Source organism: Podarcis liolepis (assembly GCF_965112155.1).
Source record: "Podarcis liolepis genome assembly, chromosome: 17".
Taxonomy (NCBI): domain Eukaryota; kingdom Metazoa; phylum Chordata; class Lepidosauria; order Squamata; family Lacertidae; genus Podarcis; species Podarcis liolepis.
Window position 1 is genome coordinate 15,659,859 of NC_139571.1, and position 25,134 is coordinate 15,684,992.

Genomic DNA, 25,134 nt, shown 5'->3' on the forward strand with positions numbered 1-25,134 from the left:
TTTCTGCCGGTTAAGTTTTTGAGGGCTGATTTCTTGTCCTGTGATAAAAAGCCTTCTGTTTCGAGTGCCAAACCTTTCTGGGGAGCATTTGCAAGCTTCTGGCACCATTTTTGAGTGAACTGCCAAAAGTCAGATTTTTGCTGAAATTGTGACCCCGGGGCTTAGGGATTTTTTCAAAAAAATATTTTCTGCCGGTTAAGTTTTTGAGGGCTGATTTCTTGTCCTGTGATAAAAAGCCTTCTGTTTCGAGTGCCAAACCTTTCTGGGGAGCATTTGCAAGCTTCTGGCACCATTTTTGAGTGAACTGCCAAAAGTCAGATTTTTGCTCAAATTGTGACCCCGGGGCTTAGGGATTTTTTCAAAAAAATATTTTCTGCCGGTTAAGTTTTTGAGGGCTGATTTCTTGTCCTGTGATAAAAAGCCTTCTGTTTCCATCGCCAAAGCTTTCAGGGGATCATTTGCAAGCTTCTGGCACCATTTTTGAGTGAATTGCCAAAAGTCAGATTTTTGCTGAAATTGTGACCCCGGGGCTTAGGGATTTTTTCAAAAAAATATTTTCTGCCGGTTAAGTTTTTGAGGGCTGATTTCTTGTCCTGTGATAAAAAGCCTTCTGTTTCGAGTGCCAAACCTTTCTGGGGAGCATTTGCAAGCTTCTGGCACCATTTTTGAGTGAACTGCCAAAAGTCAGATTTTTGCTGAAATTGTGACCCCGGGGCTTAGGGATTTTTTCAAAAAAATATTTTCTGCCGGTTACGTTTTTGAGGGCTGATTTCTTGTCCTGTGATAAAAAGCCTTCTGTTTCCATCGCCAAAGCTTTCAGGGGATCATTTGCTAGCTTCTGGCACCATTTTTGAGTGAATTGCCAAAAGTCAGATTTTTGCTGAAATTGTGACCCCGGGGCTTAGGGATTTTTTCAAAAAAATATTTTCTGCCGGTTACGTTTTTGAGGGCTGATTTCTTGTCCTGTGATAAAAAGCCTTCTGTTTCCATCGCCAAAGCTTTCAGGGGATCATTTGCAAGCTTCTGGCACCATTTTTGAGTGAATTGCCAAAAGTCAGATTTTTGCTGAAATTGTGACCAAAAATATTTTCTGCCGGTTACGTTTTTGAGGGCTGATTTCTTGTCCTGTGATAAAAAGCCTTCTGTTTCCATCGCCAAAGCTTTCAGGGGATCATTTGCATATTCTGGCACCATTTCTGAGTGAATTGCCAAAAGTCAGATTTTTGCTGAAATTGTGACCCCGGGGCATAGGGATTTTTTTCAAAAAATTTTTTTCTGCCGGTTACGTTTTTGAGGGCTGATTTCTTGTCCTGTGATAAAAAGCCTCCGTTTCCATCGCCAAAGCTTTCAGGGGATCATTTGCAACCTTCTGGCACCATTTTTGAGTGAATTGCCAAAAGTCAGATTTTTGCTGAAATTGTGAAATTGCAAGCTTCTGGCACCATTTTTGAGTGAATTGCCAAAAGTCAGATTTTTGCTGAAATTGTGACCCCGGGGCTTAGGGATTTTTTCAAAAAAATATTTTCTGCCGGTTAAGTTTTTGAGGGCTGATTTCTTGTCCTGTGATAAAAAGCCTTCTGTTTCCATCGCCAAAGCTTTCAGGGGATCATTTGCAAGCTTCTGGCACCATTTTTGAGTGAATTGCCAAAAGTCAGATTTTTGCTGAAATTGTGACCCCGGGGCTTAGGGATTTTTTCAAAAAAATATTTTCTGCCGGTTAAGTTTTTGAGGGCTGATTTCTTGTCCTGTGATAAAAAGCCTTCTGTTTCCATCGCCAAAGCTTTCAGGGGATCATTTGCAAGCTTCTGGCACCATTTTTGAGTGAATTGCCAAAAGTCAGATTTTTGCTGAAATTGTGACCCCGGGGCTTCGGGATTTTTTCAAAAAAATATTTTCTGCCGGTTAAGTTTTTGAGGGCTGATTTCTTGTCCTGTGATAAAAAGCCTTCTGTTTCGAGTGCCAAACCTTTCAGGGGATCATTTGCTAGCTTCTGGCACCATTTTTGAGTGAATTGCCAAAAGTCAGATTTTTGCTGAAATTGTGACCCCGGGGCTTAGGGATTTTTTCAAAAAAATATTTTCTGCCGGTTACGTTTTTGAGGGCTGATTTCTTGTCCTGTGATAAAAAGCCTTCTGTTTCCATCGCCAAAGCTTTCAGGGGATCATTTGCAAGCTTCTGGCACCATTTTTGAGTGAATTGCCAAAAGTCAGATTTTTGCTGAAATTGTGACCAAAAATATTTTCTGCCGGTTACGTTTTTGAGGGCTGATTTCTTGTCCTGTGATAAAAAGCCTTCTGTTTCCATCGCCAAAGCTTTCAGGGGATCATTTGCATATTCTGGCACCATTTCTGAGTGAATTGCCAAAAGTCAGATTTTTGCTGAAATTGTGACCCCGGGGCATAGGGATTTTTTTCAAAAAAATTTTTTCTGCCGGTTACGTTTTTGAGGGCTGATTTCTTGTCCTGTGATAAAAAGCCTCCGTTTCCATCGCCAAAGCTTTCAGGGGATCATTTGCAACCTTCTGGCACCATTTTTGAGTGAATTGCCAAAAGTCAGATTTTTGCTGAAATTGTGAAATTGCAAGCTTCTGGCACCATTTTTGAGTGAATTGCCAAAAGTCAGATTTTTGCTGAAATTGTGACCCCGGGGCTTAGGGATTTTTTCAAAAAAATATTTTCTGCCGGTTAAGTTTTTGAGGGCTGATTTCTTGTCCTGTGATAAAAAGCCTTCTGTTTCGAGTGCCAAACCTTTCTGGGGAGCATTTGCAAGCTTCTGGCACCATTTTTGAGTGAACTGCCAAAAGTCAGATTTTTGCTGAAATTGTGACCCCGGGGCTTAGGGATTTTTTCAAAAAAATATTTTCTGCCGGTTAAGTTTTTGAGGGCTGATTTCTTGTCCTGTGATAAAAAGCCTTCTGTTTCCATCGCCAAAGCTTTCAGGGGATCATTTGCAAGCTTCTGGCACCATTTTTGAGTGAATTGCCAAAAGTCAGATTTTTGCTGAAATTGTGACCCCGGGGCTTAGGGATTTTTTCAAAATAATATTTTCTGCCGGTTAAGTTTTTGAGGGCTGATTTCTTGTTCTGTGATAAAAAGCCTTCTGTTTCGAGTGCCAAACCTTTAACGGGATCATTTGCAAGCTTCTGGCACCATTTTTGAGTGAATTGCCAAAAGTCAGATTTTTGCTGAAATTGTGACCCCGGGGCTTAGGGATTTTTTCAAAAAAATATTTTCTGCTGGTTAAGTTTTTGAGGGCTGATTTCTTGTCCTGTGATAAAAAGCCTTCTGTTTCGAGTGCCAAACCTTTCAGGGGATCATTTGCAACCTTCTGGCACCATTTTTGAGTGAATTGCCAAAAGTCAGATTTTTGCTGAAATTGTGAAATTGCAAGCTTCTGGCACCATTTTTGAGTGAATTGCCAAAAGTCAGATTTTTGCTGAAATTGTGACCCCGGGGCTTAGGGATTTTTTCAAAAAAATATTTTCTGCCGGTTAAGTTTTTGAGGGCTGATTTCTTGTCCTGTGATAAAAAGCCTTCTGTTTCGAGTGCCAAACCTTTCAGGGGATCATTTGCTAGCTTCTGGCACCATTTTTGAGTGAATTGCCAAAAGTCAGATTTTTGCTGAAATTGTGACCCCGGGGCTTAGGGATTTTTTCAAAAAAATATTTTCTGCCGGTTACGTTTTTGAGGGCTGATTTCTTGTCCTGTGATAAAAAGCCTTCTGTTTCCATCGCCAAAGCTTTCAGGGGATCATTTGCAAGCTTCTGGCACCATTTTTGAGTGAATTGCCAAAAGTCAGATTTTTGCTGAAATTGTGACCAAAAATATTTTCTGCCGGTTACGTTTTTGAGGGCTGATTTCTTGTCCTGTGATAAAAAGCCTTCTGTTTCCATCGCCAAAGCTTTCAGGGGATCATTTGCATATTCTGGCACCATTTCTGAGTGAATTGCCAAAAGTCAGATTTTTGCTGAAATTGTGACCCCGGGGCATAGGGATTTTTTTCAAAAAATTTTTTTCTGCCGGTTACGTTTTTGAGGGCTGATTTCTTGTCCTGTGATAAAAAGCCTCCGTTTCCATCGCCAAAGCTTTCAGGGGATCATTTGCAACCTTCTGGCACCATTTTTGAGTGAATTGCCAAAAGTCAGATTTTTGCTGAAATTGTGAAATTGCAAGCTTCTGGCACCATTTTTGAGTGAATTGCCAAAAGTCAGATTTTTGCTGAAATTGTGACCCCGGGGCTTAGGGATTTTTTCAAAAAAATATTTTCTGCCGGTTAAGTTTTTGAGGGCTGATTTCTTGTCCTGTGATAAAAAGCCTTCTGTTTCGAGTGCCAAACCTTTCTGGGGAGCATTTGCAAGCTTCTGGCACCATTTTTGAGTGAACTGCCAAAAGTCAGATTTTTGCTGAAATTGTGACCCCGGGGCTTAGGGATTTTTTCAAAAAAATATTTTCTGCCGGTTAAGTTTTTGAGGGCTGATTTCTTGTCCTGTGATAAAAAGCCTTCTGTTTCCATCGCCAAAGCTTTCAGGGGATCATTTGCAAGCTTCTGGCACCATTTTTGAGTGAATTGCCAAAAGTCAGATTTTTGCTGAAATTGTGACCCCGGGGCTTAGGGATTTTTTCAAAATAATATTTTCTGCCGGTTAAGTTTTTGAGGGCTGATTTCTTGTTCTGTGATAAAAAGCCTTCTGTTTCGAGTGCCAAACCTTTAACGGGATCATTTGCAAGCTTCTGGCACCATTTTTGAGTGAATTGCCAAAAGTCAGATTTTTGCTGAAATTGTGACCCCGGGGCTTAGGGATTTTTTCAAAAAAATATTTTCTGCTGGTTAAGTTTTTGAGGGCTGATTTCTTGTCCTGTGATAAAAAGCCTTCTGTTTCGAGTGCCAAACCTTTCAGGGGATCATTTGCAACCTTCTGGCACCATTTTTGAGTGAATTGCCAAAAGTCAGATTTTTGCTGAAATTGTGAAATTGCAAGCTTCTGGCACCATTTTTGAGTGAATTGCCAAAAGTCAGATTTTTGCTGAAATTGTGACCCCGGGGCTTAGGGATTTTTTCAAAAAAATATTTTCTGCCGGTTAAGTTTTTGAGGGCTGACTTCTTGTCCTGTGATAAAAAGCCTTCTGTTTCCATCGCCAAAGCTTTCAGGGGATCATTTGCAAGCTTCTGGCACCATTTTTGAGTGAATTGCCAAAAGTCAGATTTTTGCTGAAATTGTGACCCCGGGGCTTCGGGATTTTTTCAAAAAAATATTTTCTGCCGGTTAAGTTTTTGAGGGCTGATTTCTTGTCCTGTGATAAAAAGCCTTCTGTTTCGAGTGCCAAACCTTTCAGGGGATCATTTGCAACCTTCTGGCACCATTTTTGAGTGAATTGCCAAAAGTCAGATTTTTGCTGAAATTGTGACCCCGGGGCTTAGGGATTTTTTCAAAAAAATATTTTCTGCTGGTTAAGTTTTTGAGGGCTGATTTCTTGTCTTGTGATAAAAAGCCTTCTGTTTCCATCGCCAAAGCTTTCAGGGGATCATTTGTAAGCTTCTGGCACCATTTTTGAGTGAATTGCCAAAAGTCAGATTTTTGCTGAAATTGTGACCCCGGGGCTTAGGGATTTTTTCAAAAAAATATTTTCTGCCGGTTAAGTTTTTGAGGGCTGATTTCTTGTTCTGTGATAAAAAGCCTTCTGTTTCGAGTGCCAAACCTTTAACGGGATCATTTGCAAGCTTCTGGCACCATTTTTGAGTGAATTGCCAAAAGTCAGATTTTTGCTGAAATTGTGACCCCGGGGCTTAGGGATTTTTTCAAAAAAATATTTTCTGCTGGTTAAGTTTTTGAGGGCTGATTTCTTGTCCTGTGATAAAAAGCCTTCTGTTTCGAGTGCCAAACCTTTCAGGGGATCATTTGCAACCTTCTGGCACCATTTTTGAGTGAATTGCCAAAAGTCAGATTTTTGCTGAAATTGTGAAATTGCAAGCTTCTGGCACCATTTTTGAGTGAATTGCCAAAAGTCAGATTTTTGCTGAAATTGTGACCCCGGGGCTTAGGGATTTTTTCAAAAAAATATTTTCTGCCGGTTAAGTTTTTGAGGGCTGACTTCTTGTCCTGTGATAAAAAGCCTTCTGTTTCCATCGCCAAAGCTTTCAGGGGATCATTTGCAAGCTTGTGGCACCATTTTTGAGTGAATTGCCAAAAGTCAGATTTTTGCTGAAATTGTGACCCCGGGGCTTCGGGATTTTTTCAAAAAAATATTTTCTGCCGGTTAAGTTTTTGAGGGCTGATTTCTTGTCCTGTGATAAAAAGCCTTCTGTTTCGAGTGCCAAACCTTTCAGGGGATCATTTGCTAGCTTCTGGCACCATTTTTGAGTGAATTGCCAAAAGTCAGATTTTTGCTGAAATTGTGACCCCGGGGCTTAGGGATTTTTTCAAAAAAATATTTTCTGCCGGTTACGTTTTTGAGGGCTGATTTCTTGTCCTGTGATAAAAAGCCTTCTGTTTCCATCGCCAAAGCTTTCAGGGGATCATTTGCAAGCTTCTGGCACCATTTTTGAGTGAATTGCCAAAAGTCAGATTTTTGCTGAAATTGTGACCAAAAATATTTTCTGCCGGTTACGTTTTTGAGGGCTGATTTCTTGTCCTGTGATAAAAAGCCTTCTGTTTCCATCGCCAAAGCTTTCAGGGGATCATTTGCATATTCTGGCACCATTTCTGAGTGAATTGCCAAAAGTCAGATTTTTGCTGAAATTGTGACCCTGGGGCATAGGGATTTTTTTCAAAAAAAATTTTTCTGCCGGTTACGTTTTTGAGGGCTGATTTCTTGTCCTGTGATAAAAAGCCTCCGTTTCCATCGCCAAAGCTTTCAGGGGATCATTTGCAACCTTCTGGCACCATTTTTGAGTGAATTGCCAAAAGTCAGATTTTTGCTGAAATTGTGAAATTGCAAGCTTCTGGCACCATTTTTGAGTGAATTGCCAAAAGTCAGATTTTTGCTGAAATTGTGACCCCGGGGCTTAGGGATTTTTTCAAAAAAATATTTTCTGCCGGTTAAGTTTTTGAGGGCTGATTTCTTGTCCTGTGATAAAAAGCCTTCTGTTTCGAGTGCCAAACCTTTCTGGGGAGCATTTGCAAGCTTCTGGCACCATTTTTGAGTGAACTGCCAAAAGTCAGATTTTTGCTGAAATTGTGACCCCGGGGCTTAGGGATTTTTTCAAAAAAATATTTTCTGCCGGTTAAGTTTTTGAGGGCTGATTTCTTGTCCTGTGATAAAAAGCCTTCTGTTTCCATCGCCAAAGCTTTCAGGGGATCATTTGCAAGCTTCTGGCACCATTTTTGAGTGAATTGCCAAAAGTCAGATTTTTGCTGAAATTGTGACCCCGGGGCTTAGGGATTTTTTCAAAAAAATATTTTCTGCCGGTTAAGTTTTTGAGGGCTGATTTCTTGTTCTGTGATAAAAAGCCTTCTGTTTCGAGTGCCAAACCTTTAACGGGATCATTTGCAAGCTTCTGGCACCATTTTTGAGTGAATTGCCAAAAGTCAGATTTTTGCTGAAATTGTGACCCCGGGGCTTAGGGATTTTTTCAAAAAAATATTTTCTGCTGGTTAAGTTTTTGAGGGCTGATTTCTTGTCCTGTGATAAAAAGCCTTCTGTTTCGAGTGCCAAACCTTTCAGGGGATCATTTGCAACCTTCTGGCACCATTTTTGAGTGAATTGCCAAAAGTCAGATTTTTGCTGAAATTGTGAAATTGCAAGCTTCTGGCACCATTTTTGAGTGAATTGCCAAAAGTCAGATTTTTGCTGAAATTGTGACCCCGGGGCTTAGGGATTTTTTCAAAAAAATATTTTCTGCCGGTTAAGTTTTTGAGGGCTGACTTCTTGTCCTGTGATAAAAAGCCTTCTGTTTCCATCGCCAAAGCTTTCAGGGGATCATTTGCAAGCTTCTGGCACCATTTTTGAGTGAATTGCCAAAAGTCAGATTTTTGCTGAAATTGTGACCCCGGGGCTTCGGGATTTTTTCAAAAAAATATTTTCTGCCGGTTAAGTTTTTGAGGGCTGATTTCTTGTCCTGTGATAAAAAGCCTTCTGTTTCGAGTGCCAAACCTTTCAGGGGATCATTTGCAACCTTCTGGCACCATTTTTGAGTGAATTGCCAAAAGTCAGATTTTTGCTGAAATTGTGACCCCGGGGCTTAGGGATTTTTTCAAAAAAATATTTTCTGCTGGTTAAGTTTTTGAGGGCTGATTTCTTGTCTTGTGATAAAAAGCCTTCTGTTTCCATCGCCAAAGCTTTCAGGGGATCATTTGTAAGCTTCTGGCACCATTTTTGAGTGAATTGCCAAAAGTCAGATTTTTGCTGAAATTGTGACCCCGGGCCTTAAGGATTTTTTCAAAAAAATATTTTCTGCCGGTTAAGTTTTTGAGGGCTGATTTCTTGTCCTGTGATAAAAAGCCTTCTGTTTCCATCGCCAAAGCTTTCAGGGGATCATTTGCAAGCTTCTGGCACCATTTTTGAGTGAATTGCCAAAAGTCAGATTTTTGCTGAAATTGTGACCCCGGGGCTTAGGGATTTTTTCAAAAAAATATTTTCTGCCGGTTAAGTTTTTGAGGGCTGATTTCTTGTCCTGTGATAAAAAGCCTTCTGTTTCCATCGCCAAAGCTTTCAGGGGATCATCTGCAAGCTTCTGGCACCATTTTTGAGTGAATTGCCAAAAGTCAGATTTTTGCTGAAATTGTGACCCCGGGCCTTAAGGATTTTTTCAAAAAAATATTTTCTGCCGGTTAAGTTTTTGAGGGCTGATTTCTTGTCCTGTGATAAAAAGCCTTCTGTTTCCATCGCCAAAGCTTTCAGGGGATCATTTGCAAGCTTCTGGCACCATTTTTGAGTGAATTGCCAAAAGTCAGATTTTTGCTGAAATTGTGACCCCGGGGCTTAGGGATTTTTTCAAAAAAATATTTTCTGCCGGTTAAGTTTTTGAGGGCTGATTTCTTGTCCTGTGATAAAAAGCCTTCTGTTTCGAGTGCCAAAGCTTTCAGGGGATCATTTGCAAGCTTCTGGCACCATTTTTGAGTGAATTGCCAAAAGTCAGATTTTTGCTGAAATTGTGACCCCGGGGCTTAGGGATTTTTTCAAAAAAATATTTTCTGCTGGTTAAGTTTTTGAGGGCTGATTTCTTGTCCTGTGATAAAAAGCCTTCTGTTTCGAGTGCCAAACCTTTCAGGGGATCATTTGCAAGCTTCTGGCACCATTTTTGAGTGAATTGCCAAACGTCAGATTTTTGCTGAAATTGTGAAATTGCAAGCTTCTGGCACCATTTTTGAGTGAATTGCCAAAAGTCAGATTTTTGCTGAAATTGTGACCCCGGGGCTTAGGGATTTTTTCAAAAAAATATTTTCTGCCGGTTAAGTTTTTGAGGGCTGACTTCTTGTCCTGTGATAAAAAGCCTTCTGTTTCCATCGCCAAAGCTTTCAGGGGATCATTTGCAAGCTTCTGGCACCATTTTTGAGTGAATTGCCAAAAGTCAGATTTTTGCTGAAATTGTGACCCCGGGGCTTAGGGATTTTTTCAAAAAAATATTTTCTGCCGGTTAAGTTTTTGAGGGCTGATTTCTTGTCCTGTGATAAAAAGCCTTCTGTTTCGAGTGCCAAACCTTTCAGGGGATCATTTGCAACCTTCTGGCACCATTTTTGAGTGAATTGCCAAAAGTCAGATTTTTGCTGAAATTGTGACCCCGGGCCTTAAGGATTTTTTCAAAAAAATATTTTCTGCCGGTTAAGTTTTTGAGGGCTGATTTCTTGTCCTGTGATAAAAAGCCTTCTGTTTCGAGTGCCAAACCTTTCACGGGATCATTTGCAAGCTTCTGGCACCATTTTTGAGTGAATTGCCAAAAGTCAGATTTTTGCTGAAATTGTGACCCCGGGGCTTAGGGATTTTTTCAAAAAAATATTTTCTGCCGGTTAAGTTTTTGAGGGCTGATTTCTTGTCCTGTGATAAAAAGCCTTCTGTTTCGAGTGCCAAACCTTTCACGGGATCATTTGCAAGCTTCTGGCACCATTTTTGAGTGAATTGCAAAAGTCAGATTTTTGCTGAAATTGTGACCCCGGGGGTTAGGGATTTTTTCAAAAAAATATTTTCTGCTGGTTAAGTTTTTGAGGGCTGATTTCTTGTCCTGTGATAAAAAGCCTTCTGTTTCGAGTGCCAAACCTTTCAGGGGATCATTTGCAACCTTCTGGCACCATTTTTGAGTGAATTGCCAAAAGTCAGATTTTTGCTGAAATTGTGACCCCGGGGCTTAGGGATTTTTTCAAAAAAATATTTTCTGCCGGTTAAGTTTTTGAGGGCTGATTTCTTGTCCTGTGATAAAAAGCCTTCTGTTTCCATCGCCAAAGCTTTCAGGGGATCATCTGCAAGCTTCTGGCACCATTTTTGAGTGAATTGCCAAAAGTCAGATTTTTGCTGAAATTGTGACCCCGTGGCTTAGGGATTTTTTCAAAAAAATATTTTCTGCCGGTTAAGTTTTTGAGGGCTGATTTCTTGTCCTGTGATAAAAAGCCTTCTGTTTCGAGTGCCAAACCTTTCACGGGATCATTTGCAAGCTTCTGGCACCATTTTTGAGTGAATTGCCAAAAGTCAGATTTTTGCTGAAATTGTGACCCCGGGGGTTAGGGATTTTTTTGAAAAAAATATTTTCTGCCGGTTAAGTTTTTGAGGGCTGATTTCTTGTCCTGTGATAAAAAGCCTTCTGTTTCGAGTGCCAAACCTTTCACGGGATCATTTGCAAGCTTCTGGCACCATTTTTGAGTGAATTGCCAAAAGTCAGATTTTTGCTGAAATTGTGACCCCGGGGCTTAGGGATTTTTTCAAAAAAAATATTTTTCGGACTTCCGGAGGCGGCGCGAAACTGTAATGGCGGTCCTCTTCGTTCTCTGAAGAGGGGCTCCGCGGAAAAGGGTCGTTCGCTGCGGCATAGCGACGACCCATTAAGATAAACCACGGGTAGAGTGAGCCCGTGGCCGTTGGACTCGGCGGGCACCAGAAGCTGCCCTGAAAACACAGAAGGGACCCCGTAAGGAGACCCGGAGTGAAGGAGGGGTAGCGGTGCTGTGAGTTCATCGCTCTTTCCGCGGAAGTGAAGCCGCGCGGCTGTTGCAGATGAGCACTGACCTTTCTTCCTAAAATCAACACTAAACTGCAAGCAACATACCCGTGAGTAAAGGGATTTAAATTTGGTAAAGAATTTGTTGGATTTGGCTGAAATCGGGAGATGAGAAAAGGGAAGTCCGTCTCCCGACATTGCTGACAAGATCAAAGCAAAGTTTTAAGAAGCGGAAGCGCTTGAAACGGGACTTTGGGAAGTTTTAACTTTCTTGCGCTACTAGATCTATTCTTTATTTTACGGAAGGAAGGAATGGATATTGACTAAATTAAGCTGTAAATGTGGACTTTCCTCCTATTTCCTGCCTCTTTTGGTTTGTACTTCTAAAGAGTCAGACGTCGGACTGCCGGGGAGAGAGGTTGCGATAACTGCAGAAACAGTTGCAAAAACTTTTTTGGAGTGCAACTGATACATTTGAGCAGAAAAGACTGTATGAGACTGTGTTGCAAGCACCGTTGATGGAACTTTGCTGAACTTTAAGAGGTGCTTTGGGGAATTTTTTTTTGGCCGGTGAAGGGACTGTTGGATTATTGGATTTATTGAGCAGAAACAACTTGGAATTTTAATGGCGGAATACTTCCTTCTTTGTCTTTGAAACTTGGTGGCACTCCCCCTACAGGGCTTTCGGATTATAAAATCCTGGGAACTGATCTTTGTTTTGGCTTTCATTCTACTGATTGTTTATAACTGGTTCTGTCTTTCCCATGGAACAATAGACAATTTGACCTTGAACACTGACAGATGTGTAATGAGTGGTGCAGGGAGAACAAGAGCATCTAAAGCTAAGGAAACTAAAGAGGCCAAGGAAAAAGAAAAGGAAAAGGAAAGAAAACCAGGACAATTTGTACAAACAACACTGACCCAAGGACGCCGATCGTCGGTTCCAGCTGTACTGGTGACACAGAGGGAGCAAGCTGAAATAACAGAGAAGCCTACTGAGGAAGATATGGCAGCAGGTGGGTCAGACACACTATTAAAACAAATATTGGAGCAGTTATCAAGCTTAAACCAGAAGGTGGATGACCAGTCTCTGAAAATAGACAAAGCGACTTCTTCGATACAAAAATTGACTGATCAAGTTTCCCAGCATACGCAAGCAATAGAGAACCTGCAAGGAGCAACAGCGGAAAACCGGGAACTAGCTGGAGAAGCAATTCAAAAAGTGGGAGCCTTACAAAAAGAAGTTGAAGAAATAAAAGGAGAAGTCAAGCCTCTGCACAAACAGGTGGGTGAACAACAAACCTACCTGTCAATGGTGGAATTGAAAAATCGTGAGAACAACATCAAATTGAGAGGCATTCCAGAACTTGAGCAAGGAGACTTGATTGGATATCTGACACAAGAATTTTCAAAGTTCTGGGGCATAACAGAAGATACAGACTTTAAAATTGTCTCGGCATACAGATTGGGAAGACTGGTAAGGAAAGACAGATCCAGGGACTGTTTGATAATACTAAGATCAAGGGAAGAGAGAGACAAGATCCTAGGCCTTCATTTCAAAAAAGCAATTCAAATACAAGACAAAAGGGTGGAAATTTATAGAGATATCCCAAGACAGCTGTTGGACCTTAGAGCCACCTATACAGAGCTAGCAAAATTACTGAGACACAACGCAATTCCCTACAGGTGGGAGTTCCCACAAGGATTATCCTTTACATACAAAGAAAGGAAGGTTAAAATTAGAACACCTGAAGACAACCAAAAGTTCCTTCACGATCACGGTGAAGATCTCCAAAAAGGAGCAGATTGGCTTCCGCCTTTACCAACACCAATTCTGCCTGGAAGCGGGCCAACGCCTGCCCCCTCGGGATCGGAGCAAAAGGAAGACACCTCATCTTAAGAACATCTCAACTAGAACAGGATGTCCCTGCAGCTACTTAGTTGGAATATAAATGGCGGGAATTCTCCGGAAAAAAGAAGGAGGATATTTCATATCCTAAAAAAAGAACAATTGGACTTAATATGTCTTCAAGAAACACATGTGACCAGGCTCCACAGGAAAGTATTAATCAATAAAAGATTAGGCCAAGAATTTATCTCATCAGACAAAGTTAAAAAGAGAGGCGTTGTAATATATGCAAAGGAGAATCTGACACCAAAATTCTTATTCAAAGATGACCATGGAAGAATTCTCGCAATTGAAATTCAAACACAAGGGGAGAAGATTCTGATACTAGGAATTTATGCACCAAATGATGGAAAATCAGAATTTTATAAGAAGCTGCATGAGACACTGCTCGACTACCTGGACTATTCTAATATTATCGTGATGGGAGACATGAATGGGGTGGTCTCAACAAATATGGATAAATCCCAAAATCAAAATTTAACAACAGACGGCAGACTCCCCAAAACGTTTTTTGAAATGACAGACAATATGGACTTGATTGACATCTGGAGGACAAGGAACCCCTTGGGTAAAGAAGGAACCTTCTTTTCTGAGGCCCATTTGTCATGGACACGAATCGACCAAATTTGGATATCTAGAGGGCTGGCACCTAAAACAAGAAAGGTGGAAATCTGCCCAAAAACCTGCTCCGACCATAATGCCTTAAAAATGGAATTGAGACTTATCCCAACCGGATCCTTTAGATGGAGGATGAATGACACCTTGCTAAGAGATCAAGAGATCGTTAAGAAGGCCCAAAAAACTTTAAAGGACTATTTTGAAATAAATTTGAACACTACGGTCGAGAAGAGAACAGTCTGGGACGCAAGTAAAGCTGTAATGAGAGGGTTTCTGATACAACAGAACACAATAAAAAGAAAATTTTGGAATGGAAAAAAGGAAAAAATCTTAGAGAAAATAAGTGAAGGAGAGAAAAAGCTGAGGACCAAACCAAAATCAAAAGAGGTATTAAGAGAAATCAAATTCCACCAAGCACAATATTCGAAATTGATTAATCAAGAAATTGAATGGAAAATTAAACAAATGAAGCAGAGATCGTTTGAATCAGCAAATAAATGTGGAAAATTGTTAGCTTGGCAGTTGAAAAAAAGACAAAAGTTAAATACAGTTACAAATTTAGAGATTCAAGGAAAAATAGTGCAGAAACCAGAAGAAATAAGGAAGTGCTTCCACAGATACTTTAAAGATCTTTATGCACAGGGGCCTCAGCAAGAATTGGAAATAGACCAATTTTTGAGAACAAATGGTCTAACTAAAATAAGTCAAGACCAAAGAGTAATTCTCAACAGTAAAATAACCCAACAGGAAATTGAAGGTGCCATTCGAAATATGCAACTCGGCAAATCTCCAGGCCCGGATGGGCTCACCTCCAAATATTATAAGACTTTGAAGGACTTTTTGATACAACCATTATTGGAGGTTTGCAACCAGATTATGGAGGGGAAGAGGGCACCGGAAACGTGGAAAGAAGCATTCATCACATTGATTCCAAAGTCGGAAATGGAAAAGACCCAGCTTAAGAACTATCGTCCCATCTCACTCCTGAATGTGGATTACAAAATATTTGCAGACATTTTAGCAAATAGATTTAAAAAAGTATTAAATGAAGTAATTCATAAGGACCAAGCAGGCTTTCTCCCTGGTAGACATATGTCGGACAATACCAGGAACATTATTGACATATTGGAGCTTTTGAGAATTAGGAACACAAGGGCCGCTTTAATTTTTATTGATGCGGAGAAAGCATTTGACAACATTTCTTGGAGGTTTATGAAGAAAAACCTGAAAGGGATGGGAGTGGGAAGGGGGTTTGAAAATGGAGTAGAAGCAATCTACTCAGAACAAAAAGCTAAACTGATAGTGAATAATGTGGTGTCGGAGGAACTCAAAATTGAAAAAGGGACACGACAGGGGTGCCCCCTATCTCCTCTGTTATTTATTTCTGTCCTGGAGGTATTGCTGAATATGATCAGAGAGGACCGGTTGGTGCAGGGTATAGTGGTCGGAGCGAAACAATACAAACTGAAAGCTTTCGCAGATGACCTAGTCTTGACATTACAGGAGCCAGAATCTAGCACAAAAAAAGTTCTTGAACTTATCTCGGAGTTTGGTCGGGTGGCGGGATTCAAGCTTAATAAACAAAAAACCAAGGTTTTGGTTAAAAATCTGACACCTACAGAGACAGAGGGGTATCAGAAAGAAACAGAGTTAAGTGTGGTGAAAAAAGTGAAGTACCTGGGGGTATTTTTGTCCACCAAAAATTTAAATTTATTTAAAGATAATTATGAAAAATGCTGGTTGGAAATCAAAAAGGATTTGGATATATGGGCAAGATTGAAACTTACCTTGTCAGGCTGAATCGCAGCTATAAAGATGTGTGTTTTGCCAAGAATGTTATTTTTATTTCAAACCCTACAGGTCGTGGACAGAATGGAATGTTTTGGAAAGTGGCAGAAGGATATATCTAAGTTTGTCTGGCAGGGCAAAAAGCCCCGAATAAAATTTAAAATACTAACTGACTCAAAAGAAAGAGGGGGGTTTGCCCTGCCGGATTTAAGGTTGTACTATGAAGCTGCAGCCTTCTGCTGGTTGAAGGATTGGTTCTTGTTGGAAAACACTGATGTCCTAGACCTGGAAGGGTTTGACAATGTTTATGGTTGGCATGCATACTTGTGGTATGACAAGGCAAAGGTTCATAAATTGTTCAAAAACCATATTGTCAGAAAATCAATATTTGCTGTATGGATGAAGTACAAGGATTTACTAGAAAGTAAAACCCCGAGGTGGTTATCACCAGTGGAAGCCAAAGTTTCCAAAAAAAGGCCCAATATGGAGGCCTACTGGCCAAAATATTGGGAATTAATTGAAAGAGTTGGAGACAACTGGAAGCTCCAAAGCCAAGACAAATTAAAAAATAAGGTGCGAGACTGGCTACATTATGCTCAAATGCAAGAGGTTTTCAAAATGGATAAAAAAGTTGGTTTCCAGGTGGAGAAATCGAAACTAGAGACGGAGTTATTAGAACCCAAAACTAAGGTACTTTCGAGAATGTATAACTTGCTGCTTAAATGGAATACACAGGATGAGACAGTTAAATCGGCTATGATAAAATGGGCACAGGATGTAGGACATAACATTATGTCTGAGGACTGGGAAAGGTTATGGAACACCGGTATGAAATTCACGGCATGTAGTGCCTTGAAAGAGAACATTATGAAAATGGTATACCGGTGGTACATGACCCCAGTCAAGTTGGCTAAAATATACCACCTGTCTGACAATAAGTGTTGGAAATGTAAGGAGGAAGAAGGGACATTCTTTCACCTCTGGTGGACCTGCCCGAAAGTAAAGGCCTTCTGGGAAATGATATACAATGAGTTGAAAAAGGTATTTAAATATACCTTTCTTAAGAAACCAGAGGCCTTTCTGCTGGGCATGGTGGACCGGAAGGTGCTAAAGAAGGACAGAACTCTGTTTATGTATGCGACAACAGCAGCAAGGATTCTTATCGCAAAGTACTGGAAGACACCAGATTTACCCACTCTGGAGGACTGGCAGACACAGTTGTTGGACTACATGGAGTTGGCAGAAATGACCGGCAGAATTCGAGATCTGACCGAAGAAACAATAGAGGAGGACTGGAAAAAATTCAAGGATTATTTGCAAAAATATTATAAGTTGTTTGAATGTTAAGATTGTGCATGATTAGGAAACGTCACGCTTCCGCAACCTATTTAAGCAAAGGATAAAATAAGCCTAGATAAAAAAGAAAAGGAAACAAATTTGAAACAATATATTATGTTTATTGTGAAGGTACCAAAAGTAAACTACAAACTTTCGAAATTGGTAACATAATAAAGTCAAAGATACAATAAGTTATGAAACAAGGTAACAAATTGCTGATCAGGTTAGAACAATGAATGCAATGTTGGGAAGATGTGGGGAGGTCCAAAAGAAAGTAAATTTATGAAACATGATGTGTAACATATTCAATTTTCTTTTTTTTCTTTTTTATTTTTCTTTATATATAAAAAAAATGTTTCTTGCATGTTGCTATGTAAACTAATTTGTGAACCTATGAAAAGGAACGCAATAAAAAAATTTATAAAAAAAAACAAAAAAACAAAAAAATATTTTCTGCCGGTTAAGTTTTTGAGGGCTGATTTCTTGTCCTGTGATAAAAAGCCTTCTGTTTCCATCGCCAAAGCTTTCAGGGGATCATCTGCAAGCTTCTGGCACCATTTTTGAGTGAATTGCCAAAAGTCAGATTTTTGCTGAAATTGTGACCCCGGGGCTTAGGGATTTTTTCAAAAAAATATTTTCTGCCGGTTAAGTTTTTGAGGGCTGATTTCTTGTCCTGTGATAAAAAGCCTTCTGTTTCGAGTGCCAAACCTTTCACGGGATCATTTGCAAGCTTCTGGCACCATTTTTGAGTGAATTGCCAAAAGTCAAATTTTTGCTGAAATTGTGACCCCGGGGCTTAGGGATTTTTTCAAAAAAATATTTTCTGCTGGTTAAGTTTTTGAGGGCTGATTTCTTGTCCTGTGATAAAAAGCCTTCTGTTTCCATCGCCAAAGCTTTCAGGGGATCATTTGCAAGCTTCTGGCACCATTTTTGAGTGAATTGCGAAAAGTCAGATTTTTGCTGAAATTGTGACCCCGGGGCTTAGGGATTTTTTCAAAAAAATATTTTCTGCCGGTTAAGTTTTTGAGGGCTGATTTCTTGTCCTGTGATAAAAAGCCTTCTGTTTCCATCGCCAAAGCTTTCAGGGGATCATTTGCAAGCTTCTGGCACCATTTTTGAGTGAATTGCCAAAAGTCAGATTTTTGCTGAAATTGTGACCCCGGGGCTTAGGGATTTTTTCAAAAAAATATTTTCTGCCGGTTAAGTTTTTGAGGGCTGATTTCTTGTCCTGTGATAAAAAGCCTTCTGTTTCCATCGCCAAAGCTTTCAGGGGATCATTTGCAAGCTTCTCGCACCATTTTTGAGTGAACTGCCAAAAGTCAGATTTTTGCTGAAATTGTGAAATTGCAAGCTTCAGGCACCAGTTTTGAGTGAATTGCCAAAAGTCAGATTTTTGCTGAAATTGTGACCCCGGGGCTTAGGGATTTTTTCAAAAAAATATTTTCTGCCGGTTAAGTTTTTGAGGGCTGATTTCTTGTCCTGTGATAAAAAGCCTTCTGTTTCCATCGCCAAAGCTTTCAGGGGATCATTTGCAAGCTTCCGGCACCATTTTTGAGTGAATTGCCAAAAGTCAGATTTTTGCTGAAATTGTGACCCCGGGGCTTAGGGATTTTTTCAAAAAAATATTTTCTGCCGGTTAAGTTTTTGAGGGCTGATTTATTGTCCTGTGATAAAAAGCCTTCTGTTTTGAGTGCCAAACCTTTCTGGGGAGCATTTGCAAGCTTCTGGCACCATTTTTGAGTGAACTGCCAAAAGTCAGATTTTTGCTGAAATTGTGACCCCGGGGCTTAGGGATTTTTTCAAAAAAACATTTTCTGCCGGTTAATTTTTTAGGGCTGATTTCTTGTCCTGTGATAAAAAGCCTTCTGTTTCGAGTGCCAAACCTTTCTGGGGAGCATTTGCAAGCTTCTGGCACCATTTTTGAGTGAACTGCCAAAAGTCAGATTTTTGCTGAAATTGTGACCCCGGGGCTTAGGGATTTTTTCAAAAAAATATTTTCTGCCGGTTAAGTTTTTGAGGGCTGACTTCTTGTCCTGTGATAAAAAGCCTTCTGTTTCCATCGCCAAAGCTTTCAGGGGATCATTTGCAAGCTTCTGGCACCATTTTAGAATGATATGCCAAAAGTCAGATCTTTGCTGAAATTGTGACCCCGGGGCTTAGGGATTTTTTCAAAAAAATATTTTCTGCCGGTTAAGTTTTTGAGGGCTGATTTCATGTCCTGTGATAAAAAGCCTTCTGTTTCGACTGCCAAAACTTTCAGGGGAGCATTTTTAAGCTCTTGGAACCATTTTTGAGTGAACTGCCAAAAGTCAGATTTTTGCTGAAATTGTGACCCCGGGGCTTAGGGATTTTTTCAAAAAAATATTTTCTACCGGTTTAGTTTTTGAGGGCTGATTTCTGACGGCTTAGGGATTTTTTCAAAAAAATATTTTCTGCCGGTTAAGTTTTTGAGGGCTGATTTCTTGTCCTGTGATAAAAAGCCTTCTGTTTCCATCGCCAAAGCTTTCAGGGGATCATTTGCAAGCTTCTGGCACCCTTTTTGAGTGAATTGCCAAAAGTCAGATTTTTGCGGAAATTGTGACCCCGGGGCTTAGGGATTTTTTCAAAAAAATATTTTCTGCCGGTTAAGTTTTTGAGGGTTGATTTCTTGTCCTGTGATAAAAACCCTTCTGTTTTGAGTGCCAAACCTTTCAGGGGATCATTTGCAACCTTCTGGCACCATTTTTGAGTGAATTGCCAAAAGTCAGTTTTTTGCTGAAATTGTGATCCCGGGGCTTAGAGATTTTTTCAAAAAAATATTTTCTGCCGGTTAAGTTTTTGAGGGCTGATTTCTTGTCCTGTGATAAAAAGCCTTCTGTTTCGAGTGCCAAACCTTTCAGGGGAGCATTTTTAAGCTCTTGGAACCATTTTTGAGTGAACTGCCAAAAGTCAGATCTTTGCTGAAATTGTGACCCCGGGGCTTAGGGATTTTTTCAAAAAAATATTTTCTGCCGGTTAAGTTTTTGAGGGCTGACTTCTTGTCCTGTGATAAAAAGCCTTCTGTTTCCATCGCCAAAGCTTTCAGGGGATCATTTGCAAGCTTCTGGCACCATTTTTGAGTGAATTGCCAAAAGTCAGATTTTTGCTGAAAATGTGACCCCGGGGCTTAGGGATTTTTTCAAAAAAATATTTTCTGCCGGTTAAGTTTTTGAGGGCTGATTTCATGTCCTGTGATAAAAAGCCTTCTGTTTCGAGTACCAAACCTTTCAGGGGAGCATTTTTAAACTCTTGGAACCATTTTTGAGTGAACTGCCAAAAGTCAGATTTTTGCTGAAATTGTGACCCCGGGGCTTAGGGATTTTTTCAAAAAAATATTTTCTACCGGTTAAGTTTTTGAGGGCTGATTTCTGAGGGCTTAGGGATTTTTTCAAAAAAATATTTTCTGCCGGTTAAGTTTTTGAGGGCTGATTTCTTGTCCTATGATAAAAAGCCTTCTGTTTCCATCGCCAAAGCTTTCAGGGGATCATTTGTAAGCTTCTGGCACCATTTTTGAGTGAATTGCCAAAAGTCAGATTTTTGCTGAAATTGTGACCCCGGGGCTTAGGGATTTTTTCAAAAAAATATTTTCTGCCGGTTAAGTTTTTGAGGGCTGATTTCTTGTCCTGTGATAAAAAGCCTTCTGTTTCCATCGCCAAAGCTTTCAGGGGATCATTTGCAAGCTTCTGGCACCATTTTTGAGTGAATTGCCAAAAGTCAGATTTTTGCTGAAATTGTGAAATTGCAAGCTTCTGGCACCATTTTTGAGTGAATTGCCAAAAGTCAGATTTTTGCTGAAATTGTGACCCCGGGGCTTAGGGATTTTTTCAAAAAAATATTTTCTGCCGGTTAAGTTTTTGAGGGCTGATTTCTTGTCCTGTGATAAAAAGCCTTCTGTTTCGAGTGCCAAACCTTTCTGGGGAGCATTTTTAAGTTCTTGGAACCATTTTAGAGTGAAATGCCAAAAGTCAGATTTTTGCTGAAATTGTGACCCCGGGGCTTAGGGATTTTTTCAAAAAAATATTTTCTGCCGGTTAAGTTTTTGAGGGCTGATTTCTGAGGGCTTAGGGATTTTTTCAAAAAAATATTTTCTGCCGGTTAAGTTTTTGAGGGCTGATTTCTTGTCCTATGATAAAAAGCCTTCTGTTTCCATCGCCAAAGCTTTCAGGGGATCATTTGCAAGCTTCTGGCACCATTTTTGAGTGAATTGCCAAAAGTCAGATTTTTGCTGAAATTGTGAAATTGCAAGCTTCTGGCACCATTTTTGAGTGAATTGCCAAAAGTCAGATTTTTGCTGAAATTGTGACCCCGGGGCTTAGGGATTTTTTCAAAAAAATATTTTCTGCCGGTTAAGTTTTTGAGGGCTGACTTCTTGTCCTGTGATAAAAAGCCTTCTGTTTCCATCGCCAAAGCTTTCAGGGGATCATTTGCAAGCTTCTGGCACCATTTTTGAGTGAATTGCCAAAAGTCAGATTTTTGCTGAAATTGTGACCCCGGGGCTTAGGGATTTTTTCAAAAAAATATTTTCTGCCTGTTAAGTTTTTGAGGGCTGATTTCTTGTCCTGTGATAAAAAGCCTTCTGTTTCGAGTGCCAAACCTTTCTGGGGAGCATTTGCAAGCCTCTGGCACCATTTTTGAGTGAACTGCCAAAAGTCAGATTTTTGCTGAAATTGTGACCCCGGGGCTTAGGGATTTTTTCAAAAAAATATTTTCTGCCGGTTAAGTTTTTGAGGGCTGACTTCTTGTCCTGTGATAAAAAGCCTTCTGTTTCCATCGCCAAAGCTTTCAGGGGATCATTTGCAAGCTTCTGGCACCATTTTTGAGTGAATTGCCAAAAGTCAGATTTTTGCTGAAATTGTGACCCCGGGGCTTAGGGATTTTTTCAAAAAAATATTTTCTGCCGGTTAAGTTTTTGAGGGCTGATTTCTTGTCCTGTGATAAAAAGCCTTCTGTTTCGAGTGCCAAACCTTTCAGGGGAGCATTTTTAAGTTCTTGGAACCATTTTAGAGTGAAATGCCAAAAGTCAGATCTTTGCTGAAATTGTGACCCCGGGGCTTAGGGATTTTTTCAAAAAAATATTTTCTGCCTGTTAAGTTTTTGAGGGCTGATTTCATGTCCTGTGATAAAAAGCCTTCTGTTTCGAGTACCAAACCTTTCAGGGGATCATTTGCAAGCTTCTGGCACCATTTTTGAGTGAATTGCCAAAAGTCAGATTTTTGCTGAAATTGTGAAATTGCAAGCTTCTGGCACCATTTTTGAGTGAATTGCCAAAAGTCAGATTTTTGCTGAAATTGTGACCCCGGGGCTTAGGGATTTTTTCAAAAAAATATTTTCTGCCGGTTAAGTTTTTGAGGGATGATTTCTTGTCCTGTGATAAAAAGCCTTCTGTTTCGAGTGCCAAACCTTTCAGGGGATCATTTGCAACCTTCTGGCACCATTTTTGAGTGAACTGCCAAAAGTCAGATTTTTGCTGAAATTGTGACCCCGGGGCTTAGAGATTTTTTCAAAAAAATATTTTCTGCCGGTTAAGTTTTTGAGGGCTGATTTCTTGTCCTGTGATAAAAAGCCTTCTGTTTCGAGTGCCAAACCTTTCAGGGGAGCATTTTTAAGCTCTTGGAACCATTTTAGAGTGAAATGCCAAAAGTCAGATCTTTGCTGAAATTGTGACCCCGGGGCTTAGGGATTTTTTCAAAAAAATATTTTCTGCCGGTTAAGTTTTTGAGGGCTGATTTCAGGTCCTGTGATAAAAAGCCTTCTGTTTCGAGTGCCAAACCTTTCAGGGGAGCATTTTTAAGCTCTTGGAACCATTTTTGAGTGAACTGCCAAAAGTCAGATTTTTGCTGAAATTGTGACCCCGGGGCTTAGGGATTTTTTCAAAAAAATATTTTCTACCGGTTAAATTTTTGAGGGCTGATTTCTGAGGGCTTAGGGATTTTTTCAAAAAAATATTTTCTGCCGGTTAAGTTTTTGAGGGCTGATTTCTTGTCCTGTGATAAAAAGCCTTCTGTTTCCATCGCCAAAGCTTTCAGGGGATCATTTGCAAGCTTCTGGCACCATTTTTGAGTGAATTGCCAAAAGTCAGAGTTTTGCTGAAATTGTGACCCCGGGGCTTAGGGATTTTTTCAAAAAAATATTTTCTGCCGGTTAAGTTTTTGAGGGCTGATTTCTTGTCCTGTGATAAAAAGCCTTCTGTTTCCATCGCCAAAGCTTTCAGGGGATCATTTGCAAGCTTCTGGCACCATTTTTGAGTGAATTGCCAAAAGTCAGATTTTTGCTGAAATTGTGAAATTGCAAGCTTCTGGCACCATTTTTGAGTGAATTGCCAAAAGTCAGATTTTTGCTGAAATTGTGACCCCGGGGCTTAGGGATTTTTTCAAAAAAATATTTTCTGCCGGTTAAGTTTTTGAGGGCTGATTTCTTGTCCTGTGATAAAAAGCCTTCTGTTTCCATCGCCAAAGCTTTCAGGGGAGCATTTGCAAGCTTCTGGCACCATTTTTGAGTAAACTGCCAAAAGTCAGATTTTTGCTGAAATTGTGACCTTAGGGGCTTAGGGATTTTTTCAAAAAAATATTTTCTGCCGCTTAAGTTTTTGAGGGCTGATTTCTTGTCCTGTGATGAAAAGCCTTCTGTTTCCATCGCCAAAGCTTTCAGGGGATCATTTGCAAGCTTCTGGCACCATTTTTGAGTGAATTGCCAAAAGTCAGATTTTTGCTGAAATTGTGACCCCGGGGCTTAGGGATTTTTTCAAAAAAATATTTTCTGCCAGTTAAGTTTTTGAGGGCTGATTTCTTGTCCTGTGATAAAAAGCCTTCTGTTTCCATCGCCAAAGCTTTCAGGGGATCATTTGCAAGCTTCTGGCACCATTTTTGAGTGAATTGCCAAAAGTCAGATTTTTGCTGAAATTGTGACCCCGGGGCTTAGAGATTTTTTCAAAAAAATATTTTCTGCCGGTTAAGTTTTTGAGGGCTGATTTCTTGTCCTGTGATAAAAAGCCTTCTGTTTCGAGTGCTAAACCTTTCAGGGGAGCATTTTTAAGCTCTTCGAACCATTTTAGAGTGAAATGCCAAAAGTCAGATCTTTGCTGAAATTGTGACCCCGGGGCTTAGGGATTTTTTCAAAAAAATATTTTCTGCCGGTTAAGTTTTTGAGGGCTGATTTCATGTCCTGTGATAAAAAGCCTTCTGTTTCGAGTGCCAAACCTTTCAGGGGAGCATTTTTAAGCTCTTGGAACCATTTTTGAGTGAACTGCCAAAAGTCAGATTTTTGCTGAAATTGTGACCCCGGGGCTTAGGGATTTTTTCAAAAAAATATTTTCTACCGGTTAAGTTTTTGAGGGCTGATTTCTGAGGGCTTAGGGATTTTTTCAAAAAAATATTTTCTGCCGGTTAAGTTTTTGAGGGCTGATTTCTTGTCCTGTGATAAAAAGCCTTCTGTTTCCATCGCCAAAGCTTTCAGGGGATCATTTGTAAGCTTCTGGCACCATTTTTGAGTGAATTGCCAAAAGTCAGATTTTTGTTGAAATTGTGACCCCGGGGCTTAGGGATTTTTTCAAAAAAATATTTTCTGCCGGTTAAGTTTTTGAGGGCTGATTTCTTGTCCAGTGATAAAAAGCCTTCTGTTTCCATCGCCAAAGCTTTCAGGGGATCATTTGCAAGCTTCTGGCACCATTTTTGAGTGAATTGCCAAAAGTCAGATTTTTGCTGAAATTGTGAAATTGCAAGCTTCTGGCACCATTTTTGAGTGAATTGCCAAAAGTCAGATTTTTGCTGAAATTGTGACCCCGGGGCTTAGGGATTTTTTCAAAAAAATATTTTCTGCCGGTTAAGTTTTTGAGGGCTGATTTCTTGTCCTGTGATAAAAAGCCTTCTGTTTCGAGTGCCAAACCTTTCTGGGGAGCATTTGCCAGCTTCTGGCACCATTTTTGAGTGAACTGCCAAAAGTCAGATTTTTGCTGAAATTGTGACCCCGGGGCTTAGGGATTTTTTCAAAAAAATATTTTCTGCCGGTTAAGTTTTTGAGGGCTGATTTCTTGTCCTGTGATAAAAAGCCTTCTGTTTCGAGTGCCAAACCTTTCAGGGGAGCATTTTTAAGCTCTTGGAACCATTTTAGAGTGAAATGCCAAAAGTCAGATCTTTGCTGAAATTGTGACCCCGGGGCTTAGGGATTTTTTCAAAAAAATATTTTCTGCCGGTTAAGTTTTTGAGCGCTGATTTCATGTCCTGTGATAAAAAGCCTTCTGTTTCGAGTGCCAAACCTTTCAGGGGAGCATTTTTAAGTTCTTGGAACCATTTTTGAGTGAACTGCCAAAAGTCAGATCTTTGCTGAAATTGTGACCCCGGGGCTTAGGGATTTTTTCAAAAAAATATTTTCTGCCGGTTAAGTTT